Consider the following 19,920-nt stretch of genomic DNA (forward strand, 5'->3'; position numbering starts at 1 on the left):
TCAGGGATGGGCCTTTGAAGAGGATTCATTCAGCCTGGTAAATATCTAGAACATCCAGTTTACTCCCAGAAAACTTGTGCATAGATTTTTACAGTTGCTCTTCTCAGACTTGAGTCAAACACAGCTCTTTTGCCTCTCATACAATTGGGAGGAAACTTCTGGCTCTACCAGTGGTCTTCTCAGATCTCCCCTTTCTAGATATGTGGCAAGGGGAGGTGGGTGAGAAAATATCACAGCTCTTCAACTTTTATTACTTCAGCCTCTTCAACTGCAAACTGTTTTTTACCCTTGACTGATTGTGTGTCCTCCCCTTCTGCAAATTTTGTACCTTTTATTTTGTTTCTGGGCCTTCTGTAACCGCAGCAAAAGTTGGGGCAAAAAGATTTCCCTTTTAACATGCTGTGATACTGTTAGTCCTCCAAAGACTAGATATTTCCTTAGCAAAGGTCTTTTCCTCTCTCTGCCATGCTCTTATTCTTAACTTATGAGACTTAAATGGGATTATAAAGTATGCAAACAATTAAAAGTATTGATTTCATTTTATTTGAATGTGACAGAAGTCAGCATAGTGAAGTAGTTATGAGTTGGCCTTTGGTACCAGATGGCCAAAGGTCTAATTCTGGCTCCATGACTTATAAACTGTGACCCTTGGACAAGTAAATTATCATTCTGTAAAATGGTGATAATATTGGCCTGCCTTACATTTGTTTTCAAAAAGATTGAGTTAAAATATATTATGTGTTAATCATATCAAAGAAATGATGCCAATTTTATACAACCTCTTCCAGAAAATTATTCCCAACTTATTTCAAGACTACCCTGATGCCAAAACTGGAGAAAGAAATTACAAGAAACTACAGACCAATGGCCTTCAAATCCAATAATATTTATAAGGATAATACATCATGATCAAGTGGGGTTAATACAGGAGTGCAAGACTGGTTTAATATTTGAAAATCTGTGATCCACCATATTAACAGATTATAAAAGAAAAATATATGATTGTCTTATTAGATGCAGAAAAAGTTTTGAAAAAAATCCAACATCCATTTCTGATAAAAATTCTTATTGAGAAGTGAGCTTCCTAAACCTGATAAAGGCATCTATGAAAAACCTATTGTTAACATCAAACTTAATGGTGAAAGACTGAATGCTTTCCCTCTAAGAAATTTCAAATTATATTACAAAGCTATAGTAATCAAAACATTATGGTGCTGGAATAAAAACAGACACATAGACTAATGGAACAAAACTGAGAGCCCAGAAATAAACCCATGCATATATGGTTAACTAATATTTGACTAGGTAGCCAAAAATATTCAATAGGGAAAGGATAGTCTCTTCAAAACATGGTGTTGGAAAACGATGTCCACATGCAAAAGAATGAAATTGCACCCCTATCATACACGATTCACAATGAACCTGAAATGGATTAAGTACTTAAACATAAGGCCGGAAACTGCAAAACTCCTGGAAGAAAACAGTCAAAAAGCTCCTTGACATCAGTATTGACAATGACTTCTTGTATACAATGCCAAAGGCACAAACAAGAAAAGCAAAAATTAACAAGTGGGACTATGTCAAACTAAAAAAAACATCTGCACAATGAAGGAAACAATCAACAAAATGAAAAGGTAACCTAGAGAATGGGAGAAAATGTTTACAAACCATATATCTGATAAGGAGTTGATATCTAAAATACATGAGTAACCCAATAGAAAAAATATGATTGGAAAATGGGCAGAGGAACTGAATAGACAGTTTTTTTTCCAAAGAAGATATACAAGTGGCCAACAGATACATGAAAATATGTCCAATATTACTAATCATCAGGGTAGTGCAATCAAAATCACAATGAGATATCACCTCACGCCTGTTAGAATGGCTGTCATCAAGAAGACAAGAGCTAATAAGTGTTGGCGAGGATGTAGAGAGAAGGGAACCCTTGTGCACTGTTGGTGGGAATGTAAATTGGGGCAGCCACTATGGAAAACAATATGGAGAGTCCTTTAAAAATTAAGACTACCATATGATTCATCAATCCTACTTATGGGTATAATCCCAAAAGAAATAAAATCAGGATCTGGGAGGGAGATCTTTACTCTCATGTTCATTGCAACATTACTCAGAATGGTGAAGATATGGAAACTGCCTAAGTGTCCATGACAGATGAATGGGTAAAAAAAAATGTTATATATATATATATATATCCAGTGGAGTATTAGCTAGCTATAAAAAGAAGGAAATCCTGCCATTTGTGACAACATGGTTGGAGCTTGAAGGCATTATGTTAAGTGCAATAAGTCAGACAGAGAAAGACAAATACTATATGATCTCACTTATATGTGGAATACATGGAAACAGAGTAAAATGGTGGTTGCCAGGGGCTGAGGGGTTGGGGAAATGGAAAGATGTTGGTTAAAGGGTACAATTTTTAGTTGTAAGATGAATAAGTTATGGGGGTCTGTATACAGCATGGTGACTATAGTTAACAGCACTGTATTTTATTTTTTTAATTTAATTTTTTTTTTGCTATGCTGCTGCTACAAGTAGATCAAGTCCCCCTCTACCCCAAGTGTGGGGCAGTGACCTGCTGCTGTCACTGCTTTGTATTAGGTTGCTTTTTTTTTTTTTTTTATATCTTTATTGGAGTATAATTGCTTTACAATGGTGTGTTAGTTTCTGCTTTATAACAAAGTGAATCAGTTATACATACACATATGTTCCCATATCTCCTCCTTCTTGTGTCTCCCTCCCTCCCACCCTCCCTATCCCACCCATCCAGGTGGTCACAAAGCACCGAGCTGATCTCCCTGAACAGCACTGTATTTTATACTTGAAAGTTGCTGTGAGAGGAGAACTTTAGTATTCTCACCATAACAACTACAAGATGGTATTAATATGAGGTGAAGGATGTGTTACGTAACCTCATTGTGGAAACATTTCACAACACATACATGTATCAAATCACCACATGGTATACTTTAAACTTACACAATGTTATATGTCAGTTATATTTCAGTAAATCTGTAAAAACAAAAGTGTGATATTGGTGTAAAGATAGACAAATAGATTAGTGGGATTCAATGAGGAATTTAATTCAAGGGGGAGCAAGGATACTTTTTTCAACAAATGGTACAGAACCATTTCATAGCCACATGCAAAAACTAAAGCTTCTCTTACCTCACAACATAGACACAAAGTACATTGAAATGGTTCACAAACTTAGAAATTCCAGAAGAACATAGGAGACAACTTTAAACTGAAAACTTTTACTCTGTTAAGCAAACAAAACTGGGATCAAATATTGCGAAACATACATCTGATAAAGGACTTGTTTTTAGAACATAAAAATGTCCTACTACTTAATAAAAGGAAAACAGTCTAATAGAAAATGAGCAAGATCTTTTTTTTTTTTTGGCTGTACGCGGGCCTCTCACTGCTGTGGCCTCTCATCCCGTTGCGGAGCACAGGCTCCAGACGCGCAGGCTCAGCGGCCATGGCTCACGGGCCCAGCCGCTCCGCGGCATGTGGGATCTTCCCGGACCGGGGCACGAACCCGCGTCCCCTGCATCGGCAGGCGGACTCTCAACCACTGCGCCACCAGGGAAGCCCGAGCAAGATCTTTGAACAGATATTTTTTTCAAAGATGTTATACAGATTGTAAATAAACACATAACAAGATGCCCAAGATCATTAGTCACTATGGAAAAGTAAATTAAACCACAGTGAGATACCTCTACTTACCCATTTGGATAACTGACATTGAAAAAGGCTGATTATATAAAACGTAGGGAAACGTGAACTTTCCATACATTCTTGGTGGGAATGTAAAATGATAAAATCACTTTGGAAAAAAGTTTGGCATTTTCTTAAAAAGATGTATGTACACCTACCATATGATCCCACCATACCACTTCTAGGTGTTTACTCAAGAATTCTCAAGGATATAGAAGTACATGTTCACAAAAAGGCTTGAACGTGAGTATTCACGGTGGCTCTATTTGTGATAGTTAAAAACTGTAAACAACCAAAAATTCTATTAGCTATTGAATGGATAGAAATTAGAAGTATAACCATACAATAAAAGGAATGAATTATTGATATGTAACAATATGGATGAATCTCAAAGTGATTATGTTAAGAGAATGAAAGAAAGCAAATAGAGTACATAGTGTATAATCCATTTATATAAAACGCAGACCAGTCTATCATGATAGAAAGCATTGTCTGGGGATGGGAATGCAGAGCTCAAAAACTTTAACTGTTGTTATTATTATTGTTGTGATTAGCTTCTCAACCCCACAAATGATGAAGGAATGAAGGAGAGGAGGTATACTGAGTTTAAATTTAAAAATGCTGAGAAAACCTTGGGTTTTTGTTTTGAATGATTAGATCAATTTTCTGTTGTTATGGGGAATAGGGTGTTGAAATTAAGGTTGAACTATAGAAAAATAAGGAACGCATTTTATTTATTTTGCAACCCAGAGTGTCTTTGAACTATACTAACCCTTATACACACAAGCGTTATCCCCACACCCTATAAGCCTTATTTTGCTTTTCCCTGTGTCTGATCAGTTACCATTTCATGCAGAGGATCAAAAATCATAGTGCCATTTTTCAAATGCTAGTTTCTAAATCTGGCAAAAGTCAGCAGTGAGACCAAAAAGCAAGATGACTACAGGAACCACTACCACACATTTCAAGTACCCTCCTTGGCTTTGGATGTCTTCCTCACTGGGTGCAGTGAACCCCCCAAAGCAACCATCTGTGCTGTTGAGTGGTTGTCTCAAAGTGCATATGGTTTGTTGACCTTAATGATAATCTCTTTGTATTTGACAAACTTTGGGCAAAGTAATACACAAAGATTCCAGGGCCTGAAGGATCTTTGCCATCGTTTTCCCCAGGAGGTTGTACCATTTCCCATAGGAGTGACTTTTGGGATGTGTGGGGCTCTACTAGCATTTTAAAGATGGGGGTCAACGATGTTAACTGTCTGGCAATCATGAGGTAATCCTGCACAACCAAGAGCTGCCTTGCCAAAGGCTGACAGCTCTACCACATAGAAACACTGAATCCTAGTCGATGTTACTATACAGCAAAGGAATCGGAGGCTGCAGGGATGCGGTACCAAATGGTCCTCATGCTCTGTCCACTGCATTTCTCTCATAACTGAAGGTCTGGATTCATATTTTATGTCTGGTTATGACTGTCTTTCGGTGGGTGTGGGAACATTTATGCACTTTAGTGGTGACCCTACTAATCCCATTGACTTCAATATAACACCTTATGTCTTCAATATCAGGAACACTAGGAAAAGAGGCAGGTCATTTCACTACAAAGGTTAAATGAATGGTCTAAGGTCAAAAGGGAAGCGAAAGGCAGAGACAAAGCGCCTAGGACTTCTGGTTGTCACTTCAGTACTTGTTCTAAAACTGAATTGAGATGTTAGCAATTTCTTTAAAATTACCAAAGAAATAATATAAATTAGAAAAGGATATACACTTCTCCTTAAACACACTGAGAAATATACAATCACTTTGTATTTTACTGACTTTGTTTCTGTTTCCATTCAGAGATAAAGGATGTGATCTCTAGAGTTGGACTTCTTGGCTCAGATTCCAGTTCTACCACTTCTGTGCCAGTTTCTTCATCTGTAAAAGGCAGAAGTTTAGGACTGTTTTGGGGATTATGTAAAATAATTTATACGAAGTCCTTACCAGTGCCTATAACATGGTGAATCCTCAAAAATTAGCATAATTTTTGTTTAATCTCTGCACAGGTGCTGAGGTTTTAATAAATACAGAACAATTATAATCCTCAAATCTGTTGTTCTCTAGAATTTTAATTAAACTCATAATAAAAGCCATACAATTTGGACACTACTATATATGGTTATAAAAATCCTATTATAGCCCCAAGTGACCTGACTGAGAAACACATTGTTTTGTCTTCTGACTCTGGAAAATCTGGTCAATCCACAGGGCTGCTGAGGGAAATACCCCAGACTCTGATGGCCTGGGCACCATGGCAATTCATAAGGGGTGAGGATTATGATACAGAGTCACTGTTGCTTTGAGATGAATGTATTTTTGATCACTGAGCTAAATGTTCTCCATACTTCTAAGTTTGCCTTCTTTCACTATCTACATTTACTTTTAAATGTATCATTGGTAACTGTGAACTTTCCTGATCTCCTTGAAAGATTGGGGAATCCTTTTCAAGATTTGATGGGCTTCACGTAAGAACTAATTATTGGCATTTCTATTTTATAACTCGTTCTACGTATCAATTATGATATTTTACTGTGTAAATCCCAAATTAGACTGTGGAAACCAAATTCTTAAATTATCCACTAGGGGGAGGCCTTATTCTTCCATTAAACGTGGATTTTCTTTTTTTTTAAGTGAAATTTACATTTTTCTTCTCCCTGTGAAAAGTTGACTGCTTCAGTCCTGGTATTAAGATCTCTGCTGAAAGTCATGGTTGTAGCTTGGCTCTCTTGAGGTTGACAATGGAGAAGTCATTCAAGGAGAAAAGATATGTGTTGATCTGTGAACAGTGTTTCGTTTCCTTTTTTATCTTTCATGGGCTTCTCAAGCAACAGTCTCACAAAATATTGTTTTTCACAGAAATGTCACACCACTCTAAAGACTAAATCTCAGGACTCTCCTCTGTCTCTTTATGGAGATGACTTACTGAGGGATCTTCCCGAATCACACGACGATGCTTCTTACTCATTGTCAACCCTTCACCACTTTGATGGAACTCTTCACAGTAAAAGTAACAGTGATATGAATATTTCTGACATTTTCAAGCTGCTTTACAAAAAAGACTTTTCAAAGCCCATTTGTATTCAGATTTCTTAATGGTTCCAAGTAACCAGTATTTAATTTCATCAAATTATATCACTTGAGTAATACATAGAGTAGAAAATGATAGAATGATGGAAGTACATTAACTGGTAAGAGCTGGGAGAGGTTTAGAGTCCACTTGGGTTAGGAAATCAAGGTTTGTTCAAAGCACAGTGATATTTATCTGGTGCTCAGGAAATTTACAGTTAGGTAGGATGATGCTGCAGCCACTTTGCAAAGTAGTTTGGTAGTTTCTAGAAATGTTAAACATAAATATATGACCCAGCAATTTCACTCCTAGTTATCTACCTAAGAGAAATGAAATCATATATCCACACAAAGACTTGTATGTAAATGTTCATTAGCAGCATTATTCACATTAGCCCCCCAAAGGAAACAGTCCAAATGTCCATCAACTGGTGAACAGGTAAACAAAAACAGAATACTCTTGAACAATGAAAAGGAATGGAGTAGTCATGCATGCTACAGCATGGATGACCTTTAAAACCATTATGTTAAGTGGAAGAAGCCAGACACAGAAGATCACATATTGTAGAATTTCATTAAAAGAAAAGTCCAGAAAATGTAAATTTATAGTGACAGATAGCAGATTAATTTACTGGGGAGTTGGAGTGCAGGTAAGGGGTGACTGCAAACAGCATGAAGTTTCATTTTGGGGTGATAGTGTTTTAAATTTGGATTGTGGTGATGGTTACACAACTCTGTACATTTACTAGAAACCATTGAATTGTACATTAAAAATTTATGGTATGGGGCTTCCCTGGTGGCGCAGTGGTTGAGAGTCCGCCTGCCGATGCAGGGGACACGGGTTCGTGCCCCGGTCCGGGAAGATCCCACATGCCGCGGAGTAACTAGGCCCCGTGAACCATGGCCGCTGAGCCTGCGCATCCGGAGCCTGTGCTCCGCAACGGGAGAGGCCACAACAGTGAGAGGCCCGCGTACCGCAAAAAATAAAATTTTGGTATGTATAAAGCTGTTAAAAATTAGTAGAATGAATCTGAAATGTACTTATGAAAATTTGAAACATTCTTCCAGAAAGAGGAACTCAAACTCATTAGATATTCTGGCTTCCAGGTCATGTCAGCTTCTTGTCTTAGTTTCAGAAAAGAGTAAGAATATGTGACTTTCATTTCTATCACCCTAGAAAAAAACAGCCAGTGCTCCTGAATCAAAGCATCAGAATTCAAGCCATGGGACTTGTGTTTGCCTGTAACCTCGAAACAATCCTCTAACTCATGCAATCTACCACTCACTGAACACAATAAGACTCTATCAGGTCTGATCCTTTCTCTCGAGGAGCATAAACACCATGTTGTTTGCATATCTTGAGAAATTTAATGTTATTTTTGGAAGTGAGGTGGATACAAAGAAAACAATTTTTTTCCTGCTTAACTTCTGACAGACTATAAACATTCTTCATCTTTCTCCACGATCCTTTGAGAAACTTCCTTTGTTATTATCTGGTCAGAACAATGGGTTATTATTTTCTGACATCAGTGGTGGTGAATTATAGGTCTGAAAAGTCACTTAATGCAGAAATCTTAAGGAAAATATGTGAAATGGAAGAATATTCACAAGCATATTGATTACTTTCACTTCAGAAATGAATCTCTTCTTAGCTCTCTCCCCCTATTACTAATCCTATTAGTAATTGCTAGTATTTTGAGTCATTATGCTTGAAATTTGTTTTACAAAACGCATTCAAAATTTCAGATATAAAAAGAGATGATGATATGTTTACTTACATAGTACATTTGTGTTTTTCATCTTGGAAGGCAGACACCCTTTCTTGCATGTCTTTGGAAAACTTTCCTTGATGATATTACCTTGTAAATGTTTTTGGATCTCACCTCTTTTCCTTCCTTCTTTTGGCTAGGTTATCACTGGCTTTAGGAAGAGAAAATGTCAATGCTTACAGTGATGACCAGCAGAAGAATTCTGCTTCTGTCTCTCAGTAACTTTTCTCAACATCTAGAATATCTTTGATGGGGGAATCAACAGCTAACTCTTCAATGATGGTATCAAGCTTGATTCTTCCCTTCTTCAGTGCAGGGAGGATCAAAGTCACAATTTTAGTTAACGAAGAGCAGAGAAGGTATCTTTTCCATCTTGAACATACTCAAGCTCTTTGGAAGAATTTTTATTTGTCCCCCACCCCCCAACCAAAAGAAGTTCTGCATAAGGAATATGGGTGTGTTTTACAAAAGCTATTATTATTTCCTAGGTTCTACAAATTATTTTCATGGTTGAGTAGAACATTTCAACTTTTTGTTGATGGGCTCCTAACAATTATGTTTTTTAAGCTGGCTTGGTCCTGACTGTCCCCTTCCATGGTTACATTTGTTACTATGGTGAGTGTTACTATCTATGTAGGTTAAAAGCCTTTTGTTTGCCCATTCTATCCACCTACAGTCAGTGTTGCTTGATGAAATCCTTTCCATATTTTTTGCTGTTGTTGTTTAGCTGAATGCTTTTTTTTAAATTAATTTTTATTGGAATATAGTTGCTTTACAATGTTGTGTTAGTTTCTACTGTATAGCAAAGTGAATCAGCTATACATATACATATATCCCCTCTTTTTTGGGTTTTCTTCCCATTTAGGTCACCAAAGAGCACTGAGTAGAGTTCCCTGTGCTATACAGTAGGTTTTCATTAGCTATATAATTTATACATAGTATCAATAGTGTATATATGCCAATCCCAATCTCCCAGTTCATCCCACACACACCCCTTCCCCCTTGGTATCCATATGTTTGTTCTCTACATCTGTGTCTCTATTTCTGCTTTGTAAGTAAGATCGTCTATACCAATTTTTTCAGATTCCACATATACACGTTAATATATGATATTTGTTTTTCTCTTTCTGACTTACTTCACTCTGTATGACAGTCTCTAGGTCCATCCACATCTCTGCAAATAAATGGCACTATTTCATTCCTTTTTATGGCTGAGTAGTATTCCATTGTATATACGTACCACATCTTCTCTATCCATTCCTCTGTCGATGGACATTTAGGTTGCTTCCATGTCCTGGCTATTGTATATAATGCTTCAGTGAACATTGGGGTACATGCATCCTTTCGAATTATGGTTTTCTCCAGACATATGCCTGGGAGTGGGATTGCTGGGTCATATGGTAGCTCTATTTTTAGTTTCTTAAGGACCCTCCGTACTGTTCTCCATAATGGCTGTACCAATTTACATTCCCATCAGCAGTTCAGGAAAGTTCCCTTTTCTCTACACCCTCTCCAGCATTTACTGTTTGCAGATTTTTTGATGATGGCCATTTGAGTGGTGTGAGGTGATACCTCATTGTAATTTTGATTTGCATATCTCTAATAATTAGTGATGTTGAGCATCTTTTCATGTGTTTGTTGGCCATCTGTATGTCTTCTTCGGAGAAATGTCTATTTAGGTCTTCCACCCATTTTTTGATTGGGTTGTTTGTTTTTTTGACATTGAGTTACAAGAGCTGTTTGTATATTTTGGTGATTAGTCCCTTGTCAGTTGCTTTGTTTGCAAATATTTCCTCCTATTCTGAGGGTTGTCTTTTCCTTTTGCTTATGGTTTCTTCTGTTGTTGAATGCTTTCTTCACAATTCTGTTTCTGATTCCCTTGGTGAAAGACTTTCTCCTCCAGACCCCTGTAGCCCTTCGTGACTCTCCCATAATCTTTTTTTTAAAAAAACAACCAATATTGGGCAACATAGTTATATTAAGAAGCATTTTTTTCAGAACAATTACTTTGAGAAGAAAATTCTTGTAAAAATTTTTAAATGAAATACCTTTTAGTTGTACATTATATGCATTGTCATTGAAAATAATAAAATCACAGAACATCCAAACTGTTGCATAAAATCCAAAATTTATTGGTACCATAATTCCTGAAGCTATTTTATTCTATTTGATTTGTATTTATTTGCATACTCATCTTACCTCCTCTCTAGGGTTGGAGGGTAAAGTCCCAGAGTGCAGGAAAAATGCTGACACAAATTTGTAACTTCTGTGAAACACCCAGAAGAGTAACTGACACAAAGTAAGAGGTAAGGAAAGATTTGTCTTTCTTCCTTTTGGTTTTTCAACTTAAAGTGGCAACATTGAATTTCACTTTTGAGACACAGTGATGGTGAATATCACATGGCCACCAGGGATTCTGTTTCTTTGCACTTGGCTTCATAATGCTTTTGTTCTCAAATGCATTAACCAATACATAATTTCTGTGGGTATAATTGATACTAATATACTACATGAAGCCCGGGTTACTCTGTGGAGATTATCGTTCTGTTTGAGGATCTTTCACTTCTCCACTTGGTTTTGCTCTTCCTAACATTTCCCCAGCTAAATCCTCCTCCTCCTAACCACAGCACCTACCCGCTGTCCATGGAATACCACAGGATCCTCCTGGGGATCTGACTTCACCCTGGAAGCCACTCCATCCTCCAGTCCAATGTTTCTTCCATTCACTCAATAACTATTGATGGTTATTATGTGCTGGGCTTTGTGCTGGGCCTGGCATTGGTGTTACAGCAGCCAACCTGCTACCATTCCTGCCTTCACAACCCATTTTTAAAAATGATATTCAGAAAGGAATCAATAGATGATCCACTGAGGTATAGAAAAATTGAGAGCCAGTATTTTGCCTTTTTAGAAAAATTTTAATTTCTGTTTCTGAGAATGTTTAGATGGGACATCACATATTAGTATACTAGAACATGTGCTTAATTTATAAATTATAAAATCCAAATATTAAGAGTGCATGCTCATACTATTTATTGATAGAGGTTTTAGTCAAAAATGCTTTCAGGGCTTCCCTGGTGGCGCAGTGGTTGAGAATCCACCTGCCAAGGCAGGAGACGTGGGTTCGTGCCCCGGTCTGGGAAGATCCCACATGCCGCGGAGCGGCTGGGCCCGTGAGCCATGGCCGCTGAGCCTGCGCGTCCGGAGCCCGTGCTCCACAATGGGGGAGGCCACAACAGTGAGAGGCCCACGTAATGCAAAAAAAAAAAAAAATGCTTTCAGACGTCTGGTTTTGTGCATTAGTGGTACTAACATGTAGTTTATAAGAACTTTTAAGCCCTCTACCCCTATAGTATTTGTTATCCCCTCTAAATATATACCAATAAACAGTAGGTATAAGTAAAAATAGAATGTTTACTAATTAAATTTAGCTAGCCACCCCTAACCTCAAATTACTTTTCTGTTCCCTTTCCACCCTAACCTTAAATCACTTTTATGCTTTTAAGTGCCTTATATATAGGAAATTTCTGGCACTAGTATAATCTCATGGCCAACAAAGATAAGAAACTAAGCAATTGCAGTGCCATATGGATAGGGATAAGCATTGTGTTGGTGTCACACTGGAGGGGCACACCAGTCCGTTCTCAGGGTTGGGAGAAACTTTTCTATGGATGTAGCATCTAGCCTGAAACCTGAAGAAATCTGGTAGCAGAAAAGTAGACAAAGACTTTTGGTAAGACACAAGAGCACAAGAACATTCTAGGATCAAGAGAGAGTATATAAATTTGGGGGAACTTAACGTGTGGCAGAAGAATGGTGACATAAAGGGGTGAGAGATGAGGCATGAGAGCCAAGTGGGGACCATGCCAAGCCTTGTTGGGAAGGCTGACCATCTTTCAGAAGGCAAGGAGGGAGCCATGGATACCTTTTAAGCAAACACGTGACATGGTGAGGGATGTGCTTTTGAAGGATGTCTCTCTAACTGCAGCCTGATAGTATGATCACATGTCCTGATTTTCTAGAACAGATCCAATTTTTTTTTTTTTCTCTCCCATTGCGGAGCACAGGCTCCGGACGCGCAGGCCCAATGGCCATGGCTCACGGGCCCAGCTGCTCCGCGGCATGTGGGATCTTCCCTGACCAGGGCATGAACCCGTGTCCCCTGCATCGGCAGGCGGACTCTCAACCACTGTGCCACCAGGGAAGCCCAAACAGATCCAATTTTTGCTTATAGTTCTACTGTCAATATGAATAGTGTCCCTTTTCATCATAAAATTTGATTTTGATGATAAATTATATGGTTTTGCCAAGAGTGGGCAAAGAAGACCGTGTAGCATGAAGATCTTGGTTGCAATTGGTTGCAGCATTCTGGAGGAGAGAGGATGTCTTACATTAAGATAGTGATAGTGAGGGCAGAGAACAGTAGAAGATAGATAGTAGTAGTAGTAATATTTAAGAGGTAGAACACACAGCAGATGGTGGCTGATTGGATGTGGGGAATGAGGAAGAATGACAAGGGCTGTAACACCCCAGGTTTCTCCTTTGGCAGCTGGGTAGATGGTGGACCATTTATTGAGAACACCAGAAGATGAACATATTTTGGGGGTGGAGAATAACAACTGAATTTTGGGAATTGTGGAATTTAAGACATCTGTAGAATGTCTAACAGATCTGGGAGACATTTTAATCTATGGATCTGAAACTCTGGATAGACTTCTGAGCTGAAGGGAGAAATTTTAAGGTTGTCCATGTAAGTATAGTAACTAAAACTACATGAGTAGATGAGATGACCCAGACTTAATATAGAGAGAAGAGTAAAGGCCTGGGACAGAGCCCAGAGGAACTTCGACACAAGATGGAGAGTAAAAGAGGAGTAGTTCACAGAGGAAACTGAGAGGAAGGGGCAGAGAAATAAGAAACAAGGAGAATGTGATGTTCTGGTACCAAAACAAGAGGGTCTTTCAAGTGGAGGAAGCTGTCAACGGTGTCGACTGCTGGAGAGAATAAGATGAGGACTGAAAAAAACCAGTGGGTTTAACAACAGGGTCACCTTGGCAAGAGGGTTTTAGTGAAAGGATGAGGGGACATCTAAGACGTGAAAAAGTAGAGTGGGAAGAAACTCTTTCCAGAAATCTTTACACTTAGATGTGTGTCTCTGTTAATTGAAAAGGGATGGTAGTAGGTGAATTAATTCCTTCTTTTTATTAGTTAATATGTTCCATTTCCTAGAAAGCACATCGGTTGACCCATTTAAGATACAAGTGTCATTTAAAAAAACCCTAAGGAGGTTAAGGCTTAATGTCTGGCTCTGGAAAAGACTGGTGAGAAAGATCTTTAATACCAGTGTAAAGGAGGATTTTAGGTCTCTTTAAATGTCATTACATAGTCAACGGTCTGCTTTTCCTATAGGGAAGCCTAGAACTTGCTGTGAATTTTGCTTTTCCTTTTTCTTAGAGCCTGAAAGCCATCAATTACCTGCTGTCATCTGCTCTGCACTATTTTTAGTACCTGCTTTTTTTTTTTTTTTTTTTTGCGGTATGCAGGCCTCTCACTGTTGCGGCCTCTCCCGTTGCGGAGCACAGACTCCGGACACGCAGGCCCAGTGGCCATGGCTTACGGGTCCAGCCGCTCCGCGGCATGTGGGATCCTCCCGGACCGGGGCACGAACCCGTGTCCCCTGCATCGGCAGGCGGACTCTCAACCACTGCGCCACCAGGGAAGCCCCAGTACCTGCTTTTTTATAATTATCAGTATATGTCAAATGCCCTTACCATTAACTGATAAGAAGCCAGATGGAAGAAACACAACTACCGGGGTGTGATCTCAGAGGAGGCCTAAGAGCTTGGGCCCTGATATCGAACTGACCTGATTCAGCACCAAGCCTCAGTTTCTCTGTCTGTAAAATGTGGATGTCAGTAGTAACCTCCTCACGTTGTCTTAAGGATTAAATGACACAAGATGTAGATAAATCGCTTAGTTGCCTGGCGCACAGTAAACACCCGAATAAAAGTTCATCACTAGATAGATTATTGTTTCACTTTTTTTTCTGGTACAATGTCATTTCAAAAAGGCTTTGTGTATGGAGAAGGCTTTTCAAGGTCAGGATTAAAGTCAGTATCAGTGTTGTAAGAATAAAATTGATAGTGCATTTATCTGCCATATTCATTTGCCTGCTATATTGAAAAACTAGGGATAGTTTTCTTAGTGTCAGTCAACCATCTTCTGCTTCTGCCTTACATTAGCAAAGACTCAACTGTCTTTTCCTGTTTTATGTTGTTAATTTACAGTTGTTGGTATCCCCACTTCCTGAAGGAGAATTGTGGCCTTTTGGGGTATCACTTAAATATTATCAGGTTTAGCTAAGTCTGCCAAAGAGATCTCAAGTCATTGAGCACAAGAGTTCCTAATTGTGTGATGATGTTTGTAGTATCCTTAGCCAGAGTTGTCAGAGGCTGAGGGTATATCCCCTACGCTTAACCATGTTGGAAAATCAGCTCACCGTGCTTTGAAGATTCTTAGATACAATTTGCTTCAAGACTATTAGCTTTATGAATTTATCAGCCACCAGCAAATGAACAAAGTCACCAGAACTCAAGAAGAGAAGGGAACATACTTTTCTCAGCTGCCAACCAAAGAGAACAGTGAGAGAAAGTAAAAATGCATGTAGTATATTTTCAGTGTGCAAAAACATGCAAATTTCTGGATTGGCTGAAATGTACTCCACACAGGGACTACGAAAGGATTTGACAAAAATGAGACATTCACGCTTTAAGTAGTCACTAGCCTGATTCTAGGACCTCTCGTTAATTTATGAATGATTAGAAACTTCGGTGGAAAGAAGAACAATGACTCAAGGGATTTGGGAATATGGGAATATTGACAAAGTATGAACAAAGTGATGGGTGATAGAATCTAGATAATTAGTACAGAAAATGAAGGCAGAATGGTTATGAAAAATTTCCAAGAAAGGGCAGGAGACAGTGGACCTTGGAAGTAAAAGATGTGGTAGAGTGGGAATTAAATATATCAATGTCAGACCAGTTCTAGGTCATCAGAGACAAGTCTTGAGCCCTTGGTCTTGTCCATTTGTCCCATCTTTGCTCATCTGTAGTGTTGCTCTCATAACTGCTGCTTTTGGAGATAATTTGGACTAGAAGTAAGTTAACTTCATAGCATTTGAAAAATGTAGCAGGATGCTAGCTCACCTTTGGGGGAATGAGTCATTTTCCCTTTTATAGTGAAGAGATACCAATCTGTCTTCCTACATAAATTTTCATACTCATTTAACTGTTTTCTGATGTGCTTTGGGATCACTTGGATTCAGAGAATAGCACACATGAGTCAGTATTTTGCGATAATATTTTCTAATTTAGAGGTTTTACTTTTTTGAATGTAGTTTCCAGAATTGCCTAAAAAAGAGTGGCTCAGAACCATGCTCTACAAAACTCATGTATTCAAAACAAATTTCATTCCACGCTCAACTGCATAGTAATTCCTGGAATTTTTAATGGCAGGAGTTTGTGAGCTACCAACTGAAAAATTGATCAAAGTGCTATTAGAACTCACCTTCCTTCTATTAACAGTCATCATAATGGCCCCCAGCCCTGGGTGCTTCTCTTGTTCAACTTCAGTCATCCTGAACCCATCACCAAGCTTTCCATGGATTGGCTTATTTCAGTTTCACTGATGAATGTTTCTGCTATTTGGTGCCTGCCTTTGGAAAGATAGCTGCAAGCAAGGAATACTCAGTAACTCAGTCATACGTGGGGGAAGCGCTAAAGAAAGGCAAACTTTTCTTACTGATGTGAAGTGACTTTGGGAACTATTAAACCTCTAGAGGAGAAAATGCTTTTTCAGTGCATATTCCTGCCTTGTAAAATCTGTCACAAACACAGCCCCTGACTTTTAAAGATGCTACTTAAAAAAAGCTCAGCTGGTGGGCATAATATTTAAATATTGCCCCAGTATGATGCCCAGCAGCTGTTACTGAAAAACAGGTGAAGTGCGTCATAGTCAAAGTTCGAGCAGTTTCTGGGGAGGTGTTCAGAGACAGTGAACTGAGCCTTTTCTCCCTGCTGGGAAGCCACGGCAACAGGAGGGAGAGGGCAGGAAGAAATGTGAGCAGCTAGATTCTTCTGTGTAGGTGAGTGGATGAGATAATGAAGTTAGCTCATTTGGGCTCTGTTGACTTATTTATCTGTTCCTGGAACTTTTCTCTGTACAAACACAGCAAGGCACCTCCTTGGTGAGGTTTTTAATGAAACAATTTACTTGAAATAATAATAAAAAAAAGAGCTTCCCATGCTGCTTGCGTTTTAGTGAGAGTACTTCCTCTACGGCTAGGTCTGTGTTATTGATTGGAAACCCCGGCATGAAAATATGCCAACTATCCCTGGGAAAGCCGGACGAATTTACGTGTGGTTTACCAAGTGATTTGGATTGTTTTACTCCTTCACTTAAAATGTGACTCTGACAGGCTTTCAGACGGTTAATGTATGTATTATATTTACAAAAGAAAAAAGGAATTTAAAAAAACAATACAGGGAAAAATATTAGTCTCATAAAGCTGTGACCAATATTCTTCCCCAAAGGTGTTATAATTCCACTTTAAAAGTGATTTATAGGGGCTTCCCTGGTGGCGCAGTGGTTGAGAGTCCGCCTGCGGATGCAGGGGACACGGGTTCGTGCCCCGGTGTGGGAAGATCCCACATGCCGCGGAGCGGCTGGGCCCGTGAGCCATGGCCGCTGAGCCTGCGCGTCTGGAGCCTGTGCTCTGCAACGGGAGAGGCCACAACAATGAGAGGCCCGCGTAACGCAAAAAAAAAAACGGATTTGTAATTCAAACCTTAAAATGGTTATAGATTGACTTTTTGTAATATTCAGATTGTACTGTTCTGCATAGAATGTGGACCCAGAAAGGGGAAGCACTTTATTTTGGAAACGTTTGGCTTAGGTACTTTGTGAGTACAAGTGTTAACTAATGTTGACTCCAGAGGGACTTATTTGTAGGGTTGTATTTTTGAATACTGAGTTTATTTTAAAAACCATTTTGGAATGTTAAAATAAGCTTGATTTTAAAAAAAAATTTGGATTGAAACATACACCTTTTTGTGTTTAAACCTCCAGAAGTAGTCTTCATTTTTCCGATAACTTGTACCACCCTCTGAAAATCTCCCGTGTTAGGAAACCCTGTGTTACAGTTAAATAATTATAGAATCACAGGAATCCTCTTTAAGAAGTTATTTCTTTGTGCCCAGGTAGCCCTCTGAGAGACCACTACAACATTTAAAAACCTAAAATTCTTTGGATGCAACACTGTAGATTTCCTTTAGATTACATTCCAGCGTCAAATAACTTTTACAGCTGAGAACTTTTTCCTGCCAAACCTAAACTCCTCCCCTTAAATTTTAAGCCTATATATCAAAATCCAGAAGCAGGCCCTGTCTACCCACCTCGTACAAAGCTATCATTCTCTTTTTCTCCCGGAACGATGGGATTGAAAAAAGCTGTTTGGTTTCACATAAGGGGCCAATTTTTCCCCTTGAAAAACTCATGAGATTATAGCATTTACTGACATAGTTCCATGACCAATCTTTGAGTCATCTGTTTGGAGATTTTACCACTTTTGATGTAAGGGGAAGAGAAAGTCATGTGGAGCTATTGCTCCAAGAGCATCAAATACTTCGAGAACAAAATCTGTGGGAAAATAATTTCACCCAGCAGGCTCTAGGTTACTAACAGATTTCTAGGTGATTAAAATTTGAAAGGACACAGATAGCCATTTAAATGTAGTGGGATTGTAGATGAAAGTGCACAGGGTGTTTGGTTAATTCCTTAAGATCTAGTCTAGACTTGTTACAGCTAATGTCCAATAATGGGACAATGCCCTTTGTTAGCCTAAAGCTTTTTCTCAGTTTCCATTTTCAATGCAAATCTAATTATCACAAACATATTAAATTATTTGGGAGGAGTAGAGCAAACAGGAGGGCATAATTGTTGCATCTTAACCCTTGCTTTTGGTTATATAGACAGTGCCCTGTTGGAGATCAAAAGATATGTAAGAGGGCTTCCCTGGTGGCGCAGTGGTTGAGAGTCCACCTGCCGATGCAGGGGACATGGGTTCGTGCCCCGGTCTGGGAAGATCCCACATGCCGCAGAGCAGCTGGGCCCGTGAGCCATGGCCGCTGAGCCTGAGCGTCCGGAGCCTGTGATCCGCAATGGGAGAGGCCACAACAGTGAGAGGCCCGTGTACTGCAAAAAAAAAAAAAAAAAAGATATGTAAGAAAGTGTTCTTACCTTTAAAGAATGAATGCTCTAGAAGGGACAAAAGGAAAGTACAAAAGTATGTTTTGCACAATGTGAGAGAATAAGAAATGCAGAAATAGAAGAAAAACAGCAATTATTGGGGAAAGACTAGTAAATCCAGTCACAAATATTGAACAAAGTGTTGAGCAGTGGGGGTGGGGAGGGAGAATGTGGAATTGAGGAAGAAAAGATACTATTCATATTAGAGATTGAACATTTCACAAAGCAGCAGGAGCTGAGCAGATAACTCTTCAAGTAGTGACATGAATGAGGAGACAGAGCCAGATTTTTATAAAAAAATATTCCAAGTCTTTCCTTGAATTTATTTGACTAGTTTTATTGCTTCAAGATTTAGGACTACTGCCATATTGAATAAAATGAGAATAAAAACTTCTCAGTATTTCCAGAAAATTGCCTGGAAGGAGAAAAAGAAGTAATAAGTGAAGATGACAAATAAATGGGTCACGGTGGTAATAGGATTTTATCCCATTATTTTAAAGTTAAGGCTGGTTTACCTCTTTTGAATTGCCTGGTTGTCTTAAGAATAAATTATTTAATTTACTCTTCAACTAAAGACGAAATGAAAATCAAACTGTATATTTTCATAGTATGTCTCTTCAAAACTTTTGATTTTCATAATCACAGTGAGATGAAAGGCAGTTACAGCATGGACATAGGAGGGAAGAGCAGTGCCTTCTCGTTGGGAGGCCTGTTTGAAGTCCTGTCTCATTAACACCCTGAGGCTGTTTCCTCATCTATGACATTTATGCTGTTAGTTTCAACAGGGGATTGTATAGCACAGGGGTCCTGGCTGAGGAGGAGTAGGTCTGATACAAAGGACAATCTAGGCACATGTGCCTGTTATCTCTCCCTGGGGACTCTGTCATAGCGTATTCTGGGGGCCTCTTTAATTTCCTTACCTTCGGCTCCTGCGTTCTTACCTCTCTGATGGCAAGAGAAAAACCGTAAAGATGACTGCAAGAGGGACTTCCCTTGTGTTCCAG

Source organism: Leucopleurus acutus (genome assembly GCF_964270905.1).
Source record: "Leucopleurus acutus genome assembly, chromosome: 21".
Classification (NCBI taxonomy): domain Eukaryota; kingdom Metazoa; phylum Chordata; class Mammalia; order Artiodactyla; family Delphinidae; genus Leucopleurus; species Leucopleurus acutus.